At 43.9% G+C, this 21,616-nt stretch overlaps 1 protein-coding gene across 14 annotated transcripts in view; it reads left to right on the forward strand.

Moving 5' to 3' along the window:
• Window positions 1-21,616, forward strand: part of LOC137384760 (voltage-dependent calcium channel subunit alpha-2/delta-1) — an 891,951-nt gene that overhangs the window by 469,547 nt on the left and 400,788 nt on the right. The gene's annotated exons all lie outside the window — the stretch shown is intronic.

Consider the following 21,616-nt stretch of genomic DNA (forward strand, 5'->3'; position numbering starts at 1 on the left):
AACCCGTGACCTCTACCACCTAGAAGGACAAGGGCAGCAGATGCGTGGGAACACCACCACCTGCAAGTTCCCTTCCAAGCCACACACCATCTTGACTTGGAACTATATCGCCGTTCCTTCACTGTCGCTGGGTCAAAATCCTGGAACTCCCTTCCAAACAGCACTGTGGGTGTACCTACCCCACATGGACTGCAGCGGTTCAAGAAGACAGCTCACCACCACCTTCTCAAGGGCAATTAGGAATGGTTAAGAAATGCTGGCCTGGTCAGTGACACCCAAATCCCATGAAATGAATAAAAAATAAATATGAAACATTTACCCTTCTTTGAGGAAATTGACTTTGAATGGCAGTCTTTGTTGGAGGATATGTAAGTGGGCTTGCTCATCCTAATCGACTGGCACAGAGATGGTTTGGCACCATTCAGCAGCTGAACCAATCTTTCAGGTATACACCATCGTGAATGCTTCACAAAGTAAGAAAACTTACATCATCAGACTCTGAACATACTGTAGAATAAAATGACTCCAAAGAGAAGCATCCATGCAGAAATCTAATTTTTATCGATGAACAAGACAACATTAATCTGTATTTGCCTTCACCTTTAGTTTCTGCTAAAATAGATTAAATAGCTCCTTCTATACAGTGCAGACTAATGAGCTTCAATCACTTCAAGTCATCACTATGGAGCACTCACTGACTGAAAGGCAAAATAGTGCAAGCCTTTAAAATTTCTTAAATGTATTCAGCCATTGTACTTGCAATACTCAAGAAAGCAACTGACCATTTCAAAAATAAGCTGACACAGCTCAGAAATAACGTACCTCTGACAAGTAACTGTAAACAAAAATCTGCTTTAATGTGACTGAATAAGTCAAATTTTCCCTTCACTGCATTAGATTTCAGGATTTCTATTACTGTTTGCTTTTCTGTGATAACTGAAACCCAGTAGCCTGATTTATGTATCAAGGGCACCATGTTTTCCAGTGGAATCCTCAACTGCTCTGTGCACTGATGGTGAGCCTGTGGTATTTCATTGTCGTACATGCCCATCCAGGATCCAAATACTGCACCTGGCAGAATCCCAATTGTGCCATTTCTGCTCAAGATGCACAATCATTGTGCACATTTAGTGGCTGACTTGCAACATTAACAAGTATTAATATTTAATAATACTAAAAGTAACTGTTCCTTTGAAATTTGGACACCATGGGTTAGATCATGAGCTGAATTTTACTTGCATTTTCTCATAGATTTTCCATGGGGTTTTGCGCAGTAAGTTGCTGTCAGCGAGAGTCCAAATGGTGTGGAGCTCTCTAAAGGGTATCTGGGACCGATAAGAACAGGGCAGGCAACTGTGTATCTCCTTAACCAATCAGATTGAAGAATCGTCTGGTAAGCAGTGCAGAGTCTGAACCAGGAAGTGTTGAGTAGGATATTTAATTCAATATGAAAACAGGTACACAAAGCAAAATGAAGAGGGAGAAAGAGAGATTGGATTAAGAGAGATAAAAGAAATAGAAAAACAAATTAATAAAAATGCTTTTATTTAAATTCCTTGTAATTATTATTGGACTTTTTCTTTGAAAATCTGAAGGAATGAAATTCCACTCTTAATTTTCAGTGCCAGAGAAGTTGTTCAGTAATTAAGACTCACCGCACCATTAAAAGAGTACTTGGACTGTAATGCCCTAACTTAACTTTTACTAGTGAATTTAGTCTGTATCTTTGATATCAGTACAGGAACTTCACACCGTTCAATACACTTGAATGGGGAGCAAGAAGGGGAGATGGTGTTTTTGCACAATTTATGGACGACTGGCACATCTCATTCAGCGACTTTCAGATTTTTGTTGAAATGCACATGTGCCCTCACCTGAAGTTGCTGTACCATTTGCACACATAATGGTGAGCGTCTTTGGCCTCACCCTTGTTTTCACAGCAAACTCCAGCACCCTCACTTTGGACAATAGTGTAGAACAGGTGTGATTAAGTACATCACCTCATTCCATGACAATATGAAAGGCACAATTCAGCATAGCGATGTCTCATCAGATCCCTTTCCTATCCTGAGTTGCGTGAAACAGGGCTGTGTTCTCGCACCTACACTGTTTGGGATCTTCTTCTCCCTGCTGCTCTCACATGCATTCAAGTCTTCAGAAGAAGGAATTTTCCTCCACACAAGATCAGATGGCGGGTTGTTCAACCTTGCCCGTCTTAGAGCCAAGACCAAAGTACAGAAAGTCTTCATCAGGGAACTCCTCTTTGCTGACGATGCTGCATTAACATCCCACACAGAAGAGTGTCTGCAGAGACTCATCAACAGGATTGCGGCTGCCTACAATGAATTTGGCCTAACCATCAACCTCAAGAAAACAAACATCAGGACGTCAGAAATGCTCCATCCATCAATATCGGCAACCACGCTCTGGACGTGCTTCAAGAGTTCACCTACTTAGGCTCAACTATCACCTGTAACCTGTCTCTCGATGCAGAAATCAACAAGTGCATGGGAAAGGCTTCCACTGCTATGTCCAGACTGGCCAAGAGGGTGTGGGAAAATGGCGCACTGACACGGAACACAAAAGTCCGAGTGTTTCAAGCCTGTGTCCTCAGTACCTTGCTCTACGGCAGTGAGGCCTGGACAATGTATGTCAGCCAAGAGCGACGTCTCAACTCATTCCATCTTCGCTGCCTCCGGAGAATACTTGGCATCAGGTGGCAGGACCGTATCTCCAACACAGACGTCCTCGAGGCGGCCAACATCCCCAGCACATACACCGTACTGAGCCAGCGGCGCTTGAGATGCTTGGCCATGTGAGCCGCGTGGAAGATGGCAGGATCCCCGAGGACACATTGTGCAGCGAGCTCAGCACTGATATCAGACCCACCGGCCGTCCATGTCTCCGCTTTACAGACGTCTGCAAACGCGACATGAAGTCCTGTAACATTGATCACAAGTCGGAGTCAGTTGCCAGTGATCGCCAGAGCTGGCGGGTAGCCATAAAGGCGGGACTAAAGTGTGGCGAGTCGAAGAGACTTAGCAGTTGGCAGGAAAAAAGACAGAAGTGCAAGGAGAGAGCCAACTGTGTAACAGTCCCGACAACCAATTTTATCTCCAACACCTGTGGAAGAGTCTGTCACCCTAGAATTGGCTTTTATAGCCACTCCAGGCGCTGCTCCACAAACCACTGACTGCCTCTAGACGCTTACCCATTGTCTCTCGAAACAAGGAGGCCAAAGAAGAAGAGGTATAACAGGTGACAGTGAATGTTTGTTTTTTATTTTTTTATTTATTTTTAAATTTAGAGATACAGCACTGAAACAGTCCCTTCGGCCCACCGAGTCTGTGCCGACCATCAACCACCCATTTATACTAATCCTACACTAATCCCATATTCCTACCACATCCCCACCTGTCCCTATATTCTCCTACCACCTAACTATACTAGGGGCAATTTATAATGGACAATTTACCTATCAACCTGCAAGTCTTTGGCATGTGGGAGGAAACCGGAGCACCCGACGGAAACCCACGCGGTCACAGGGAGAACTTGCAAACTCCACACAGGCAATACCCAGAATTGAACCCGGGTCGCTGGAGCTGTGAGGCTGCGGTGGTAACCACTGCGCCACTGTGCCACCCTTAGATTGGCAGTCTATTTTGCATTTCTCCTTGTCTTTTTTTTAAAAATAACTATTAAAAAACAGATATAAACAAAAACTCAAATTAAAATGCCATTTTCGGCGTCGACAATGCACTCCAGTCCCTGCGGTGCCCACCGGTCGCGGAAGGCCTCAAGCGTACCGGCGGACACCGCATGCTCCTTCTCCAGGTTGTCTTTGTTTCCAAATAAAGCAAACATAAATGAAGATCGTTTCAATTTAAAATTCTTCAGTTAAGTTTACCAAAATTGGAATGGAACAGTTGATAGTTGTGACATTATGGGGGGAATTTTATGGAGGTGATGCGGGTCTCAGTTGCCAGCTGGAGAGCCAGTAAGAGACCTCCATTGGGGAAGGCCCGCCGTGTCACAAACCAATCAGGCACTTGCTCTACCACCGTCAGGCATTCTCTGGGATCAGGCTGTCAGGGACGGGAAGTCCTGCCCACTGAGAGCTGCTGGCCAATAAGAGGCCAGCAGCTCTTTTGCTTGGCAGCACCATCAGGGAGGCGGTGCCTGCTGCCAGAATGGCACCCAGCAGAGGCCCAGGAGCATGGAGTGACCTAGGCCACAGGTAAGTGATGGCAGGAGGGGTTTTGTAGGGTGGGGGTTGTGGCCGAGCAGGGTGCATGGGGGGAGGGGATTCAGCAGCAAGGGCAGGGTGATGGCTCTCAGTGGATCCCCTTCCCAATACTGTGCCCCTCTATCAAACACTGCCTCTGAACAAGGGCCCACCCCACCGGGGTTGGGCTCCGAGGTTAATACCAGCGGCAGTGGGAAGAGGCCCTTAATTGGGCATTAATTGCCTGATTAAATGCACTCCCTGCCACGGGGGATAGCATAAAATACTACCCCATATGTGGATATCCTGCAGAGCCCTCCAGTTTCTGTTTATTTCCTTGCATATGGACCCCACCACGCATTCTTTCTCCAAACAAGATTATCCCCAGCTAAGAATAGGATGCATTCTGCAATTGTCGGGTTAATGGCAGCTGTCCCTCTCCACAATGCATGGCGTGCTAGAATATGCCCTATCCATGTTGGAGAAATCTGGTATGTGAGCACAGAAGATTCTCCTCTTTGTATCTCAGTTGGTGAATTTAGTCACTCATTGTGATTTTCTCAGTATGGGGACAAAGTGCTGCGTTTGATTTAACATTAACGTTACTTGCTATGAAAATCCAAATTTGCAGGAGGCAATTTGTAACTGGGAACTAGAGAAAAATGTTTGAGAGTTTAAACTACCTTCTAGAAGTAATCTAGCCCAGTTAAAAATGCTAATTTTGCTACATTTTCGCTGGAGCTAGAGTGCACGGATGAACTGCAACAATTGTTTATCCCTCTCTGGTGCAAAAGTAAAATGGGAAAGGTAATCAAACCATGGCTTACAAGGGAAATTAGAGATAGCATTAGATCCAAGGAGGAGGCATATAAATTTGCCAGAAAAAAACAACAGACCTGAGGATTGGGAGCAGTTTAGAATTCAGCAAAGGAGGACCAAGGGATTGATTAAGAAGGGGAAAATAGAGTACGAGAGTAAGCTTGCGGGGACATAAAAACTGACTGTAAATGTTTCTATAGGTATGTGAAGAGAAAAAATTAGTGAAGACAGATGTAGGTCCCTTACAGTTAGAAACAGGGGAATTTATTATGGAGAGCAAAGAAATAGCTGACCAACTAAATGCATACTTTGGTTCTGTCATTACAAAGGAGGACATAAATATCATACCAGAAATGTTGGGGAACACAGGGTTTCGTGAGAGGGAGGAACTGAAGGAAATCAGTATTAGTGGAGAAATGGTGTTGGGGAAATTGATGGGATTGAGGGCCGATAAATCCCCAAGGCCTGATGGTCTGCAACCCAGAGTACTTAAGGCAGTGGCCCTAGAAATAGTGGATGCATTGGTGGTCATCTTCCAAGATTCTATCGACTCTGGAATAGTTCCTACAGATTGGAGGGTAGCTAATGTAACCCCCACTATTTAAAAAGTGAGGTAGAGAGAAAGCGGGGAATTATAGACCAGTCAGCCTGACGTCGGTAGTGGGGAAAATTCTAGAGTCCATTATCAAAGATTTTATAGCAGAGCACTTAGAGAACAGTGGTAGAATCAGGCAGAATCAGCATGGATTTATGAAAGGGAAATCATGCTTAACAAATCTACTTGAATTCTTCGAGGATGTAACTGGTAGAGTTGATGAGGGGAAGCCAGTGGATGTGGTTTATTTGGAATCTCAGAAGGCTTTCGACAAAGTCCCACTTAAGAGATTAGCGTGTAAAATTAAAGCGCATGGGATTGGGGTAGTGTATTGCGATGAATAGAAAATTGGTTGGCAGACAGGAAACAAAGAGTAGGGATAAATGGGTCTTTTTCCGAATGGCAGGCAGTGACTAGTGGGGTACCGCAGGGATCGGTGCTAGGACCCCAGCTATTCACAATATATATTAATGATTTAGATGAGGGAACGAAATGTAATATCTCTAAATTTGCAGATGACACAAAACTGGGAGGGAATGTGAGCTGTGAGGAGGATGCAGAGAAGCTTCAGGGTGATTTGGACAAGTTGAGTGAGTGGGCTAATGCATGGCAGATGCAGTATAATGTGGATAAACGTGACGTTATCCACTTTGGTAGCAAAAACAGGAAGGTAGATTATTATCTGAACGGCTATAAACTGAGAGAGGGGACTGTGCAACAAGACCTGGGTGTTCTCGTACACCAGTCGCTGAAGGTAAGCATGCAGATGCAACAGGTGGTAAAAAAGACAAATGGTATGTTGGCCTTCATAGTGAGAGGGTTCGAGTACAGGAGCTGGGATGTCTTGCTGCATTTATACAGGGCCTTGGTGAGGCCACACCTGGAATTTGTGTGCAGTTTTGGTCTCCTTATCTGAGGAAGGATGTTCTTGCTATAGAGGGTTCACCAGACTAATTCCTGGGATGGCGGGACTGATGTATGAGGAGAAATTGATTTGGTTAGGATTATATTCGCTGGAGTTCAGAAGAGTGAGGGGGATCTCATAGAAACCTATAAAATTCTGACAGGACTTGACAGGGTGGATGCAGGAAGGATGTTCCCGATGGTGGGGGAGTCCAGAACTAGGGGTCATAGTCTAAGGATACAGGGTAAACCTTTCAGGACTGAGATGAGGAGAAATTTCTTCACCCAGAGAGTGGTGAACCTGTGGAATTCGCCACCACAGAAAGCAGTTGAGGCCAAAACATTGTATGTTTTCAAGAAGGAGTTAGATAGAGCTCTTGGGTTTAAAGGAATCAAAGGATATGGGGTGAAAGCGGGAACAGGTTACTGAGTTGGATGATCAGCCATGATCATAATGAATGGCGGAGCAGGCTCGATGGGCCGAATGGCCTACTGCTGCTCCTATTTTTGTAAATTAGCCTCTACCACCTCTTTAGTTAGAGCATTCCACATCCTGACAACACTCTGGATTAAAACATTCCCTTTTAAATCAATGTCCTTGCTTCTTAAATCCCCATCAGCACAGGAATGGCAGAAGTGTCCCAAGCTGAGCAGGCCAAGCTGCTCCTCTGCTCATTTTCAACCAATTTGGGCAAGGGAACCAAAAATAGGTGTGGAGACCTTCATTTACATATGTAAGGGGCCTGACTCCTTGAAGCTGGCCACCAGGGATGCCTGAAAAATGAGACTGCCAAATTTGGTAGTGATCTAGTCTCACATGCAGACAGCTGTCCTATTGCTAAATTGATCGTTGTGGCACAGTTTTACACCTGCAAGCTGGGTGCAACACAACTATTTCTATCCCTTGTTTTACAGTGAGATTGCAGTATATTTTTCTTTTTTGCTTGTACCATTTAACATTTGGTCTTTAACACCTATGCTTGACACATCAGATTGAGTGCAAAATCCTGTAACTAATAAACAGTAAAAATGAGGGAGACCCTTGCTGACCAATCTCCTTGATTTCTTTGAAGAAATGATGACCAGGTCAATCATGGTAAACCATACGACCTTGAGCTTCCAAAAGGCATTTGATAAAATTCTACACAAAAGTTGCAAATGAAGCTTGACGTTGTAAGGATTTAGGGCAAAACGTGGAGATGGATAAGGTATTTGGCTGAAGATTTATCTAATTTTATCAAAACCACAGTGTTGTACTGCGTCTCAAACATTACAGCCTGCCATTTGGTCATTAATTGGCCTTTGGTGAAGGCCTTGCTTTCATAGTGCAGGAATGAACTGGTTCTTATCAAATTGAAGTTACATTGATACTATTTTACAATTCTGAAACATTTGATAGGATATGGCATCTCAGCTTTTATGGTATATTGGTGAAGTGCTGATCTGCATATCCATGGTGAATTAATCAGCAAAATTCTTTTGCTAAGGTGGGATTCTTACTTTTCCCAACAATCATATTTCACGTAAGTGACTCAGTAATGGACTGCAATGTAATTTCTATCCGTAAATGTGTTTGTAAACAAAAATCTTGGCACACTTTTTTTTATCATAAAGGCCATGACTGACTTAAAAACCACTACTGAAATGTGGTAAAGTGTTTCTTGTAATGAATTATTCTCGGAGTGCGGTGATGACTGCTTTGCTGGAAAATACAGCTACCTTTCTGGACCAGCTACATTCCAACAGGAATGAAGTGAATGACCAGCTCATCCATCAATAGGAGATTAATTGAAGCCTGATCAAACATTCTCTAAACCGGGGATGTAAAGATGAATATTTTAAAGGGGCATCACCTTCAGAGAAAGTAATTGGCAAACTTCCAATTCGTGATCCAGTGGCATAAATCATGTTGAAATGCATCATCACATCAATGTGACATTGCTGTGAGGAAAATGATAAACAACTCTGCTTTTCCAAAAAAAAATTAAAGAGATTGCCAGAGACTTTTTTTCATAAAAACATTTACTTAAGATCAGTAACTCTAAAGGTGATAAATTGAAAGGCTTCAAAACACGAAGCAGCTAGAAGGTGGAGTCGAGGATCAGCTTTCTAACAGTTGAAAAATTTGATATATGTTCATTTTAATTTTGTTCGTTATGCTGCACAAGGTAAATAATGTAAATGAGTAGGATGTTTGATCCTTCAAGGACGAAAATCCATGTGGTGTTTCCTTACTCTTAAGATATTTTCTTTTCCCTACAAATAACATACTTTTGCTCTGTTGTATGGTCACGACTGTGCAGCTCTCTGCTGCAAGACATGGGCATGCCCCAGACACTCCACCCGACAAATCACATTTGTTGCCTCTACAACAGGAGAATTCTGGCATTAAGCCCTAGCAAGCCTCAAGCAAGTGGCTCTCAAAGACATCTTCAGGGAAACTTCTTTGTCTAATATGCATCGTTTCAGTGAGCATTACTGTTTAAAACTGACTGCTATAACAGAGCTGTCGTTTGGCACAGCGATGCATAACTACACCCAAGAATAGACCAGCCTTCTCTCCTCTCATTCAGATACTTCTGTCAAAGAAGACAAACATAATACTCTTTGGTGTAGTAGCCATTCTTAAAATGAAGCGATCCTCCTCACAATATTTCTTGCTTCCCTCCAGCACCTGCATAATGATTCTTGTGTAGATTTGGAAGTGTGATAATAGGAACATGCTGCCAACATCTTTAACAGGACCAGACCAAAGGATTTGCACCTAAATCATCAAAACAAAATTCACATTTTAACCTTCATTTCTGTTCTCCTTTCTCTTGACATATGCCATATGCTAATATGACTGGCCAGCTCACAATCTCTGCTATCCACAGTAATTACATAGAATCTGGGTAAGCATATGTTGAAATGGATACAGTCCTCAATTCCAGGACTGTCATGTATAAAATAAAGCTGCCGTTGGAAAATAATTTTCTCGTAAAACTTGACAGGTTGTGCAAACACTATTTAGTAATCTGTCCGTGCTCAGTGATAGATATTGAACACAGCTACAACTGAGTTTTTCTTTCTGCATAATCAAACCACCCTCCAGTTTTTCTTTAATGATCTGCAGTTTCTCCTGTCAGTCAAATTTATGAAATGGCTCTGCTGCAAATATTGAGCAGATCTTAATCATTTTCATTTATACAAGTCATCTCACAACATCTGTCCATTCCACACCGTGCCTGGAAGGAGGGCCCCCCATGGCCACCTTTGTGCATCTTCTTGTAGGTAGCTTCAGGATGATTGGCAGTGGCTTGGGAGCAGTGATTACCCCTCTGACATGGATCATGCATTCCATTGAGGAGAACCAATAAACAGGAAGGGAAGAAATTATCTGCATGCAAAAAAAAAACAATTAATGAGCTGGGAGGTTGTTTGAGGTTAGGTTTTGTGCCATCTTCAGTCACGTCTCTCATTACGAATTTAGTGTACAGGATTATCTGGATTAAGGATTTTGTAGCCATACACTGAAAGCGGAATTAGTTTCCTAAACCTTTACTTAATTATTATTTAAAGACTTGGCTCCAATGAGATTTTATGAGGTGGCTAAAACCTGTTTAAGTCATCTGGCATCATTTGCTGTGTACTAACGCTTTGGAGGGAAGGACGACAAAGAAATAATTCTCAGTTGGCGAACTTTTAGATTTGTTTCTTGAATGTTCAAAAATACCTGTTTTATTGTCTAGTTTCTAATATTCATTGGTGTATGATTACCTTTAAGAGTGATATCCCTTTAAGATCTCAAAACGCTAATGAGCTAAGTACCAGGTTGCAGTCATGTGACTTGAAGACAAAGTCTCAGTGCAACTGTGATACCTTGAGGAAGGTTCTGTAAATAGTTGGCTCTGTATTGTATATACTTGTTAGTTGTTAATAAACCTGTTAGAGATCTTCAGCAAACTGGACTCCATGTATCTCATTTATGTTGCATCAGACAATATAAAGGATGCATCACATTCACTTATTAACATCTAGTTAATTGAATGATGCCCCAAGTTGGCTCATCAGTAGACGCTAATTCCTAGCAAAGGCTCTTGTAAACTAATTTCGATATCAAAGTAGTCCATTGCTCATTCTTGTGGCCTATGATTATACTATTTACCAGTGAATATAATTACAAAGGAATTAACAGTTTACTGTTCCTCAATTGAATTGGTTCAATAATATTATTTGATGGTACCTTGTACCCTGGACACTGGGGGGAATTTAACACTTAAAAGGGTGGGGTTGGGTTGGGTTGGAAGTTAAATTGTTCAAAAAATCTGCACCCTGATCACAATTCATTTCCAACTCATCCACGTTTGGTTTTAACAGTGGCTGGATGGGGAGCACAGTCAGCAGGTTGGCAATTTAACTATAGTGAGGCTGGCAGCCTCATATTGATCCATAATTTCAAATTCGACTCAGGCCGGCTGGGTTTCCCAGGCCTCAGGAAACCCAGCTGCTATAGGAAAGAGAGGACTGCTGGATCCTGGAGGTAAATGCCTTTGCACTTAGCTGCTGTATCCAGCGTACTGCCTCACCAACCTCCACCATGATCAGATAGCCTGCCCGAGCCTTCTGATCTCTCGCCACAAGTTGCCGCCCCCCCCACCCCCCACCCCCCACAAAGATTTCTGATCTCCTCACCCTACTGCCTCCAATGATCTTCCAATCCCACGGTCCTATAATCTCCAATCTGGCCTGCCTCTAATTTGCAACCACCCCCACCCCTCCACCACCCACCCAATTCTCCAGCTTTCGATCTCTCTGGCTCCCACCCTGCTCCGATTGTACCCCCTCCCCCACTGGCCTCTGACCCCACCCACCTGTCTTCCTTCTGATTATCTAGCTCCCTCACTCCCATTGATCTTCGGCCCCTCCCACTCCCCCACTGGCCTCTGGCTTCAGCCTGGTGCTGCAGGCATACCTGCCTAATCTGGTTGGCTGCGGCTAGGAAATGGAGAAGAAAATTGTTAATCGGGCCATGCTGGTGAATTTGGCAGCACCTGAGTGAAGCCTGTTCTTTTGGATTTCCCGGCCTCAATCCAGCACCCCTGTTCCCTCCCACCTCTGGGTAAAAATCCAGCCCACTATCTTCAATTTTTTTTTAGATTTAATATGATTATAAGCTATCTTTTAGGCTGTATTGTTCCCTTGTGATTTGTTTTCTTTTTCTCTGATGCCTTGTCACCATGGAAGCTGCTCCAACTATGGGGATAGATAGAAGAAGCTGGATTATAGATTGTGCCATGGTTGCCCTTATTGCCAGGTGAAAACTATAAATGTTACAACACTTGCCCTAGAAAGATTGTGTCTCCTATAGTTGAGTATTTTTGCTTCTGGTTTCCAGCCAGCAGCTGTTTGAAAAGTTCTGAGAACCAAGGAGCCGCCTAGGAACAGGTGAAGGAAGGAATCTGAGGGGACAGAAAAGGGGAAACTGGAAGTGGGGGGAATATGATTTCACCAGTAACTAATAGTAACTCACTGAAATTGTATTGATAGCAAAAATTAATACTGGTAACATACAGGTTTTCCCATAAGTATGATATAATAACTCATTGACACATGTATTACTACTAGTTACAGATCAACTCACATCCCATTATCCTACCTGTAACTGGTAGTAATAGTTGTAATGCCTCGATATACGACCATTAACTAGAAGTAATTCTAGAGCCTGCTGATATTCGCCCTGTAAATGCAGCCAGAATTGCCCTGCATTGCAAAAGGTGCAGTAATGCTCCCCAGTCAATGGCACTTCCAACAGATGTAAATGCCCAGGTTTCGCTAAGCCCTTTACTGACTGCTCATGTCTTGGTGCCAGTCCCACTCACCGCATTGTTGCTGCTGAAGCCCTTGGCTCTGCAGGAAATCCTCACCCCACTACCTCCCACCCCTCTGGACCTTCAGTCCTCTGTCTCTCTCTACTCTGACCCCAAGAGCCTCTTAATTCACCTGCTGCTGCTCCGGGCTGTGCACAAAATGTTGGATCCCAGTCTCCCTCTCCCACATGCTCCAGCACCAATATCCCCTCGACCCCCTAATCGCCAAGACCAGTCTACCTCTCTTCCCCAATCCCAGTCTTCCCCTCTCCCTCCAGCCAAGTCGGTCTCCAGAGCTTCTCTCACTCTCCCGCTCCTGCTCCCTCTCCCTCCCTTCCCCTCCCCTCTCTCTCTCTCTTCTACGCGCCCCCCCCAAACCCCATATCCACTGGTATCCCTCTTCCCCTTCACGCCAGACCTTTTCTCCCTCTCTCAAGCCCCAGTTCGCTGTCACCCACTCTTCCGAAAGCCCATGCAGTGGGTCTGATGGAGGAGATGAATCCAATGAGAGCTGAGGATGAAATAGGGTAGAAACAATAAAGTGTTGGGTCGGGTAGAGACAATGGGGTTGGAGTTTGAGATAATAACCTGAAGATGTCTGACAGCTGAGCTAATAGCCTCAATTTTGAGATGAAGAAGTCATTCTTCTTGCATTTGGCTGAGGTGAGCGTAAAAGAATTAAGGAGGTGAAGTCAGAGGAATTAGTTTGTGTTGGAGAAGGGGAGCTTGGGTTATTTGTGTCCTATAAGATGATTTGGAGTAGTAAGAGGAAGAAGTGATATTGTTGAGGTAGTTAAAGCTGGCGATGCATGGTCAGGCTGGCTTTGCACAATGTACATTCACTCTTGCTACCTTTGACATCTCAAATAGAAGGTGACCCTTTTTGATGGAATGAAATGGTATGCGTGATACATAATTTGGGTATGGTAGCATAGTGGTTATGTTCCTAGTAATCCAGGGACTTGGACTAATGAGTTCAAATCCCACCACAGCTGGTGGGGAATTTAAATTCAGTTAATTCAATAAGCTCGGAATAAAAATCTAGTTTTGGTGACGAGATTGATGTTAAAAGCCTTGTTTGGTTCATCTAATGTCCTTTAAGAAAGGAAATTTTTCATCCTTACTCGGTCTGGCCTCAGTGACTCCAGACCCACAGCAATGTGGTTGACTCTTAACTGCCCTCTGCCTAGTGAGCCAGCCAAACTGCCATGAAGATGTGCAAAAAGAATGAAGCAGGGTGGGCCACCTAGCATCAACCTAGGACTGGATTCAGACATGACAAAGGCACACCCAGCCCAGTTAACTCTACCAAGTCCTCCTCACTAACATCTAGGTACGTTCCAAAATTGGGAGAGCTGCCCCAAAGACGAGTCGAGCAACAGCTGATGTAGTTATACTCGCCGAATTGTACTTTCAGCCAATGTCCCAGCCTTCTCCATCAGCATCCCTGGGTATGTCCTGTGGCACAGTGGCATACAGTTGAGAGGGAGTGTCCCTGGGAGTTCTCATTATCGACTCCAGGCATTGGATCAAACAAGGGCATCCCCTGCTGATTGCCACCTACCACGCTGCCTGAACTGATGAATTAGTACTCCTCAATGTTAAACACTACCTGGAAGAATCACTGTGGACAGCAGGGGAACAGAATGTACTCTGGATGGGGAACTTCAATGTCAATTACCAACAGTGGCTCAGTAGCGCCACTGCTGAGCGAGCTGGTCAAGTCCTGAAGGACATAGCTGTCAGACTGAGCTTGCAGCAGGTGGTGAGAGAACCAAGAGGGAAGAACCTACTTGATTTCGTCCTAATCAATCTACCTGTTGCAGATGCATCTGTCCATAACAGTATTTGTAGGAGTGTCCACCGCACAGTCATTGTGGAAACAAAGTCACACTGATGACACACTCCACTACCCAATGGGAGTGATTCAGTGGGATAGATTCAGATCATATCTAGCAACTCAACTGGGCATCTATGAGATGCTGTGGGACATCATCAGCAGCAGCAAAACTGTATACCACTGCAATCTGTAACCTTTTGACCTACATATCCCTCAGTATACCATTAAGCCAAGGGACCAACCCTCAATGAGAAGTGCAGAAGAATATGCCAGGAACAGCACCAGGCTTAACTAAAAATAAAGTGCCAACCTAGCGAAGCTACAACGCAGGACTGCATGCTATATACAGAGTTGTGCAATTGCACAACCAACAGATCAGAGCTTTGCACATCCAGTCATTAATGGTGATGGATAATTAAGCAATTAAAGGAAGGAGGAGGCTCCACAAATATCTCCATTCTCAATGATGGGCGATCCCAGCATGTCAGTGCAAAAGACAAGGCTGAAGCATTTGCAACTATCTTCAGCCAGAAGTATTGAGTGGATGATCCAATTGGCCTCGTCATGAGGTCCCCATTATCACAGGAGCTAGTTTTCAGCCAATTTGATTCACTCCATGTGATTTCAAGAAATGGCGGGGTGTACTGAATACAGCAAAGGCTCTGGGTCCTGACAACATCTGGACTGTAATGGAGAGTTATGCTGCACACCTAGCTACACCTCTAGCCAAGCTGCTCCAATGCAACTAATGCAACTACAACACTGGCAACTACCTAAGAAAATGGAAAATTGCCCAGATATGTCCTGTCCACAAAAAGCAGGACAAATCCAATCCAGCTAAATTAACGCCCCCATCAGCCCACTCTCAATCATTAGCAAAGTGATGAAAGATGTCATCAACAGTGCAGTCAAGTGGCACTTGCTCACCAATAACATGTTACCCGATGCTCAGTTTGGGTTCTACCAGGACCACTTGGCACCAAACTTTATTACTTTCATTCAAACATGGACAAAAGAGCTGTATTCCACAGGTGAGGTGAGAGTGACTGCCCTTGGAGTCAAGGAGCGCTAGTAAAATTGAAGTCAATGGGAATCAGGGAAGAAGTCTCCACTGGTTGGAGTCATACCCAGCACAAAGGAAGATGGCTGTGGTTGTTGGATGCCAATCATCTCAGCCCCAGGACATTGCTGCAGGAGTTCCTCAGGGTCATCGTAAGTTCAAAAGTGGGGATGCTTGCTGATGATTGCACAGTGTTCAGTCACATTCATAATTCCTCAGATACTGAAGAAGTCTGTGTCCACATGCAGCAAGACCTGGATACATTCAGCCTGGACTGATAAGTGGCAAGTAACATTCGCGCAACACAAGTGCCAGGCAATGATCATCTCCAACAAGAGAGAATCTAACCATCTCCCCTTGACATTCAACAGCATTACCATCACTGAATCCCCTACCATCAACATTCTGAGGGGGTTACCATTGACCAGAAACTTAACTGGATTTGCCACACCTTGGCTACAATAGAGGCCAGAGGTTGGATACTCTGTGGTGAATAACTCACCTCCTGATTCCCCAAAAGCCTTTCCACCATATACATAGCTCAAGTCAGGAGTGTGATGGATTAACTTACCTAGTTGAGTGCAGCGTCAACATTTGAGACACCTCAACACCAGCCAGAACAAAGCAGCCTGCTTGATTGACAGTCCATCCATCACCTTAAACATTCAGTCCCATAAATGGGTAAAATGTTGGAAAAGGTTATAAGAGACAGGATTTATAATCATCTTGAAAAGAATAAGTTCATTTGCGATAGTCAGCACGGTTTTGTGAAAGGTAGGTCGTGCCTCACAAACCTTATTGAGTTTTTCGAGAAGGTGACCAAACAGGTGGATGAGGGTAAAGCCGTGGATGTGGTGTATATGGATTTCAGTAAGGCGTTTGATAAGGTTCCCCACGGTAGGCTATTGCAGAAAATACGCAAGTATGGGGTTGAAGGTGATTTAGAGCTTTGGATCAGAAATTGGCTAGCTGAAAGAAGACAGAGGGTGGTGGTTGATGGCAAATGTTCATCCTGGAGTTTAGTTACTAGTGGTGTACCGCAAGGTTCTGTTTTGGGGCCACTGCTGTTTGTCATTTTTATAAACGACCTGGATGAGGGTGTAGAAGGGTGGGTTAGTAAATTTGCGGATGACACGAAGGTCGGTGGAGTTGTGGATAGTGTCGAAGGGTGTTGTAGGGTACAGAGGGACATAGATAGGCTGCAGAGCTGGGCTGAGAGATGGCAAATGGAGTTTAATGCGGAGAAGTGTGAGGTGATTCACTTTGGAAGGAGTAACAGCAATGCAGAGTACTGGGCTAATGGGAAGATTCTTGGTAGTGTAGATGAGCAGAGAGATCTTGGTATCCAGGTACATAAATCCCTGAAAGTTGCTACCCAGGTTAATAGGGCTGTTAAGAAGGCATATGGTGTGTTAGCCTTTATTAGTAGGGGGATCGAGTTTCAGAGCCACGGGGTCATGATGCAGCTGTACAAAACTCTGGTGAGGCCGCACCTGGAGTATTGCGTGCAGTTCTGGTCACCGCATTATAGGAAGGATGTCGAAGCTTTGGAAAGGGTGCAGAGGAGATTTACTAGGATGTTGCCTGGTATGGAAGGAAGGTCTTACGAGGAAAGGCTGAGGGACTTGGGGTTGTTTTCGTTAGAGAGAAGGAGGAGGAGAGGTGACTTAATAGAGACATACAAGATAATCAGAGGGTTAGATAGGGTGGATAGTGAGAGTCTTTTTCCTCGGATGAGGATGGCAAACACGAGGGGACATAGCTTTAAGTTGAGGGGTGAAAGATATAGGACAGATGTCAGAGGTAGTTTCTTTACGCAGAGAGTAGTAGGGGCGTGGAACGCCCTGCCTGCAACAGTAGTAGACTCGCCAACTTTAAGGGCATTTAAGTGGTCATTGGATAAGACATATGGATGTAAATGGAATAGTGTAGGTCAGATGATCGGCGCAACATCGAGGGCCGAAGGGCCTGTACTGCGCTGTAATATTCTAATTCTAATAACTACCTGTGCACCATGGCTGCAGTGTGTACCATCTACAAGATGCACTGCAGCAACTTATCACGGCTCCTTCGGCAGCACTTTCCAAACCCGCGGCCTCTACCACCCATAACACAAAGGCGCCAGGCACATAGAAACACCACTGTCTGCAGGTTCACCTGCATGTTCCTTTCCAAATCATACACCATCCTGACTTGAAACTGTATCGCTGTTCCTCCATTGTCACTGGGTCAAAATCCTTGATCTCTGTACCTAAAAGCCGTCACCACTATCACTGCAGCGTAGAGCATGGCTCCCTGAACCCGATCGGGCCTGACGACATGTGTCGAGTTCGGGTTGGGACGGGTCGCTCTTCCAGGTCCGGCATTCGGGCTCGGGTCAGGCTGGGTCGGACGCAGTGACAGCAAGGACGTCAAGGCGGGAAATGTGCATTTGTGCTCCGCACTAGTCTGCAGTGAGCAATTCCATCCAAGGTAGAGCACAACCTCTTTAATATAATCAACTTTATTCCAGTAGTCGGGTCAGGTAGGGCGCAGGAAAATATCAAAGAACTCGGGCTGGGTCGGGCTCGGGTTGGATGTGGTTCTGTCTGGCTCGGGTCAGGTTTAAATTGCAGACCCGAGCAGGCGTTGACTGCAGCGGTTCAAGAAGGCAGCTCAGCACCACCTTCTCCAGGGCAATTAGGGATGGGCAATAATACTTGCGTTGCTATATATGTATATAATATGGACCGTAGGATTAATACAGTTAAGAAAATTATAACTATACTGTTAAGACTAGGCATAAAAAATGGTAATGTACCTCTTTGGGGAACAGACATTTTGCAGTTTGTAACAATTGCTTTGAGCTCATATGTTGCATCAGCCTGTTTTTTTTTAATTGAAGTTGAAATCTCCAATTACAATGAAAGGACGAGTTGAAAAAACACTGAATAAATGTCTTCTGGATCAGTGTGAAAAATATTACATTCCAAATGAATTAGAGTCTGCATGAAAGACTACAAGCGGTTTGAATTTTACATAAAATCTGGATAAGCAATTAACTAAAGTAAAGGAAGCAATGGGTAATTGTTAAGGGAAGGATGGGTGATGGGTTGGGGACAGTCGAGTGATGTGATCGAGGGATTGTTATTGGGACTCAGAATATTTCTGATTTATTGACTTAGATTCAGAAATCCAATGTAAATGAACAACATTTGCAGATGCAAAGGAAGCAACCTGTAATTTTTAGAGAGAGTGCACATAAAGTCTATAAATGAGACAAATAATGGCAGATTAAAGTCCATACAGAGAAGTGCAAGGTACTGCATGTTGAAAGGAAAATGGGACTCATATGTACACTGTGGATGGATAGCTAAAGTTGAATTTGAAAGGGATCCGGGGATGATAGGTTCAATAGTTAAGATGTTAAATTACCGTGACAGGAACAAATAGAATGTAATTATTATGTTAATCGATCAGAAGAATGTAATTGGAGGATGTCATGCTGAAACTCTACAGTGCCCTCGTCAGACTATGTTGTAAGTAATGTGTTCAGTTTTTGCACAAAGATACAAGGCAAGGGAAACAATCAAGCCACAGCTGATGCCTTTTTTCCTCCCAGTCTTTGTCTTTCTTTGTGTTGGTTGTTTTTCTTTGTTTTATGAATCTTTTAGAAAGATGGATATAAGGGTTTGTCGTATTTGGAGGTCATTGACCATTCCAGGCTAGCATAAAAGGGAACTCAAATATCTTCTATTGGCATGTAAATAGTAAGCAGGTGTAGTAAGAGGGGTGGGGCCTATTAGGGACAAAGAGGGTGATATATGCTTAGAAGTGCAGGGCAAGGCTAGAATACTTAATGGGTACTTTGTATCTGTGTTTAATGAAAAAGAGGATGCTGACAAAATATCAGAAGTGGAGATTGCAGAGGTAATGGATAGGTAAAAATTGATAGTTCTTTCTTTTCTTTCTTTTGGGCCTCCTTATCTCGAGAGACAATGGATACGCGCCTGGAGGTGGTCAGTGGTTTGTGAAGCAGCGCCTGGAGTGGCTATAAAGGCCAATTCTGGAGTAACAGGCTCTTCCACAGGTGCTGCAGAGAAATTTGTTTGTTGGGGCTGTTGCACAGTTGGCTCTCCCCTTGCGCCTCTGTCTTTTTTCCTGCCAACTACTAAGTCTCTTCGACTCGCCACAATTTAGCCCTGTCTTTATGGCTGCCCGCCAGCTCTGGCGAATGCTGGCAACTGACTCCCACGACTTGTGATCAATGTCACACGATTTCATGTCGCGTTTGCAGACGTCTTTATAACGGAGACATGGACGGCCGGTGGGTCTGATACCAGTGGCGAGCTCGCTGTACAATGTGTCTTTGGGGATCCTGCCATCTTCCATGCGGCTCACATGGCCAATCCATCTCAAGCGCCGCTGACTCAGTAGTGTGTATAAGCTGGGGATGTTGGCCGCTTCAAGGACTTCTGTGTTGGAGATATAGTCCTGCCACCTGATGCCAAGTATTCTCCGAAGGCAGCGAAGATGGAATGAATTGAGACGTCGCTCTTGGCTGGCATACGTTGTCCAGGCCTCGCTGCCGTAGAGCAAGGTACTGAGGACACAGGCCTGATACACTCGGACTTTTGTGTTCCGTGTCAGTGCGCCATTTTCCCACACTCTCTTGATGCACTGGAAAGGCTGGCTGCACCTGAGTGGATAAGTCGCCTAGTCCAGATAGCTTGCATCCTGGGTTGCTAAAGGAAATAGGCGTGGAGATAACAGAAGAGTTTGCTATAATCTTCCCTAGGTACAGGGGAAGTGCCAGACGATTGGAGAGTGCCAAATGTGACACCCTTATTCAAAAAAGGGTATAGGACATTCCTCGTAACTACAGGTCAGTCAGTTTAACATCAGTAGTGGCTAAGGTTTCAGAAACAATAATCAGGGAAAAAATCAACAGGCACTTGGAGAGGTTTGATTTAGAGGTACTCACTGAGCCACAGCTAGCGTCCACGTACATATGTGCATGTAACCTACTTGTGTAATGTTTTGTAACATAGAAACATAAAAAATTGGAGCAGGAGTAGGACATTCGGCCCTTCGAGCCTGCACCGGCATTCAGTACGATCATGGCTGATCATCCAAACTCAGTACCCTGTTCCCGCTTTCTCCCGTATCCCTTGATTCCTTTAGCCCTAAGAACTATATCTAACTCTTTCTTGAATATATTTAATGATTTGACCTCAACTGCTTTCTGTGGTAGAGAATTCCACAGGTTCACCACTCTCTGGGTGAAGAAATTCCTCCTCATCTCAGTCCTAAATGGCTTACCCCTTATCTTTAGATTGTGACCCCTCATCCTGGACTCCCCCGCCATCCAGAACATCCTTCCTGCGAATAGTCTGTCCAGTCCTGTTAGAATTTTGTAGGTTTCTGTGAGATCCCCTCTCATTCTTCTAAACTCTAGCGAATACAAGCCTAATCAAAAACAATAACAGTAGGCACGTTATGCCATGCTATACACAATATATTATCAGGCCCATTAATTTACTGTGATTGTCAAATCCTGTTGTTATTTGATGGTATTCTTGCATTTTTAACCTGTTCTGCAACCTCATTCATGATTCTGTAAAAATTGTAAAAAAAAAAAAAGGCCTTTATTTTATAAAAATTCCTTTTATCTATTTATTTAATTTTTATCCCTTATCATAACGTTGGGCATACACAGCAAAATGTTGTGCAAATTGTACTGGTAGGGATCAATATTTTTGGCAGAACTGAACAAAGCTTTTGAAATGTGTCCTGATTTTTCTTCAAATAATTTTGCAAAACAAGCAATCCAACCTTGCTGGAAGCTGATGAGAAAATTCGAGCACCAAGTGACAACTGGAATGTTTTGTAAAATTGTAAACATTGCGCATGCTCAGACTGCAGAATCTGCCTTCCGCAAACATTGTCTCAGCTCTCAGCAATCCACATATACCCAATCCAAACAGACTTTTGGGAGATTCTGAACACTTTAATTGAAACTTTTGTGAAGCTGTTAAATTGAATCATATTTGTTAAATGTGTCAGTAAAATTTTTAATTTTGTTTCAAAACCTTATTTTGCTCATTAGAAATTTTAAGTTGTGAGAAGCAATGGCAAATAGAAATTTTTTTCAAATAATTTTCTGAGTTACTTCGGTTGGTTTATTTTTTTCTCCTTTTTTTTGTGAATTGTTTTCTTATTGGTAGATTCTCCAAATTGGTCTTTTCAGGATGGCTTGTGTTCGTAAGCCTATCGAAATTTCTTATTGCCAGTTTTCTACCCAGTTCCCTTGCTTTCAATTTTTATGTTCCCTCCCTCTCCTGTC

Source organism: Heterodontus francisci, chromosome 27 (genome assembly GCF_036365525.1).
Source record: "Heterodontus francisci isolate sHetFra1 chromosome 27, sHetFra1.hap1, whole genome shotgun sequence".
Taxonomy (NCBI): Eukaryota; Metazoa; Chordata; class Chondrichthyes; order Heterodontiformes; family Heterodontidae; genus Heterodontus; species Heterodontus francisci.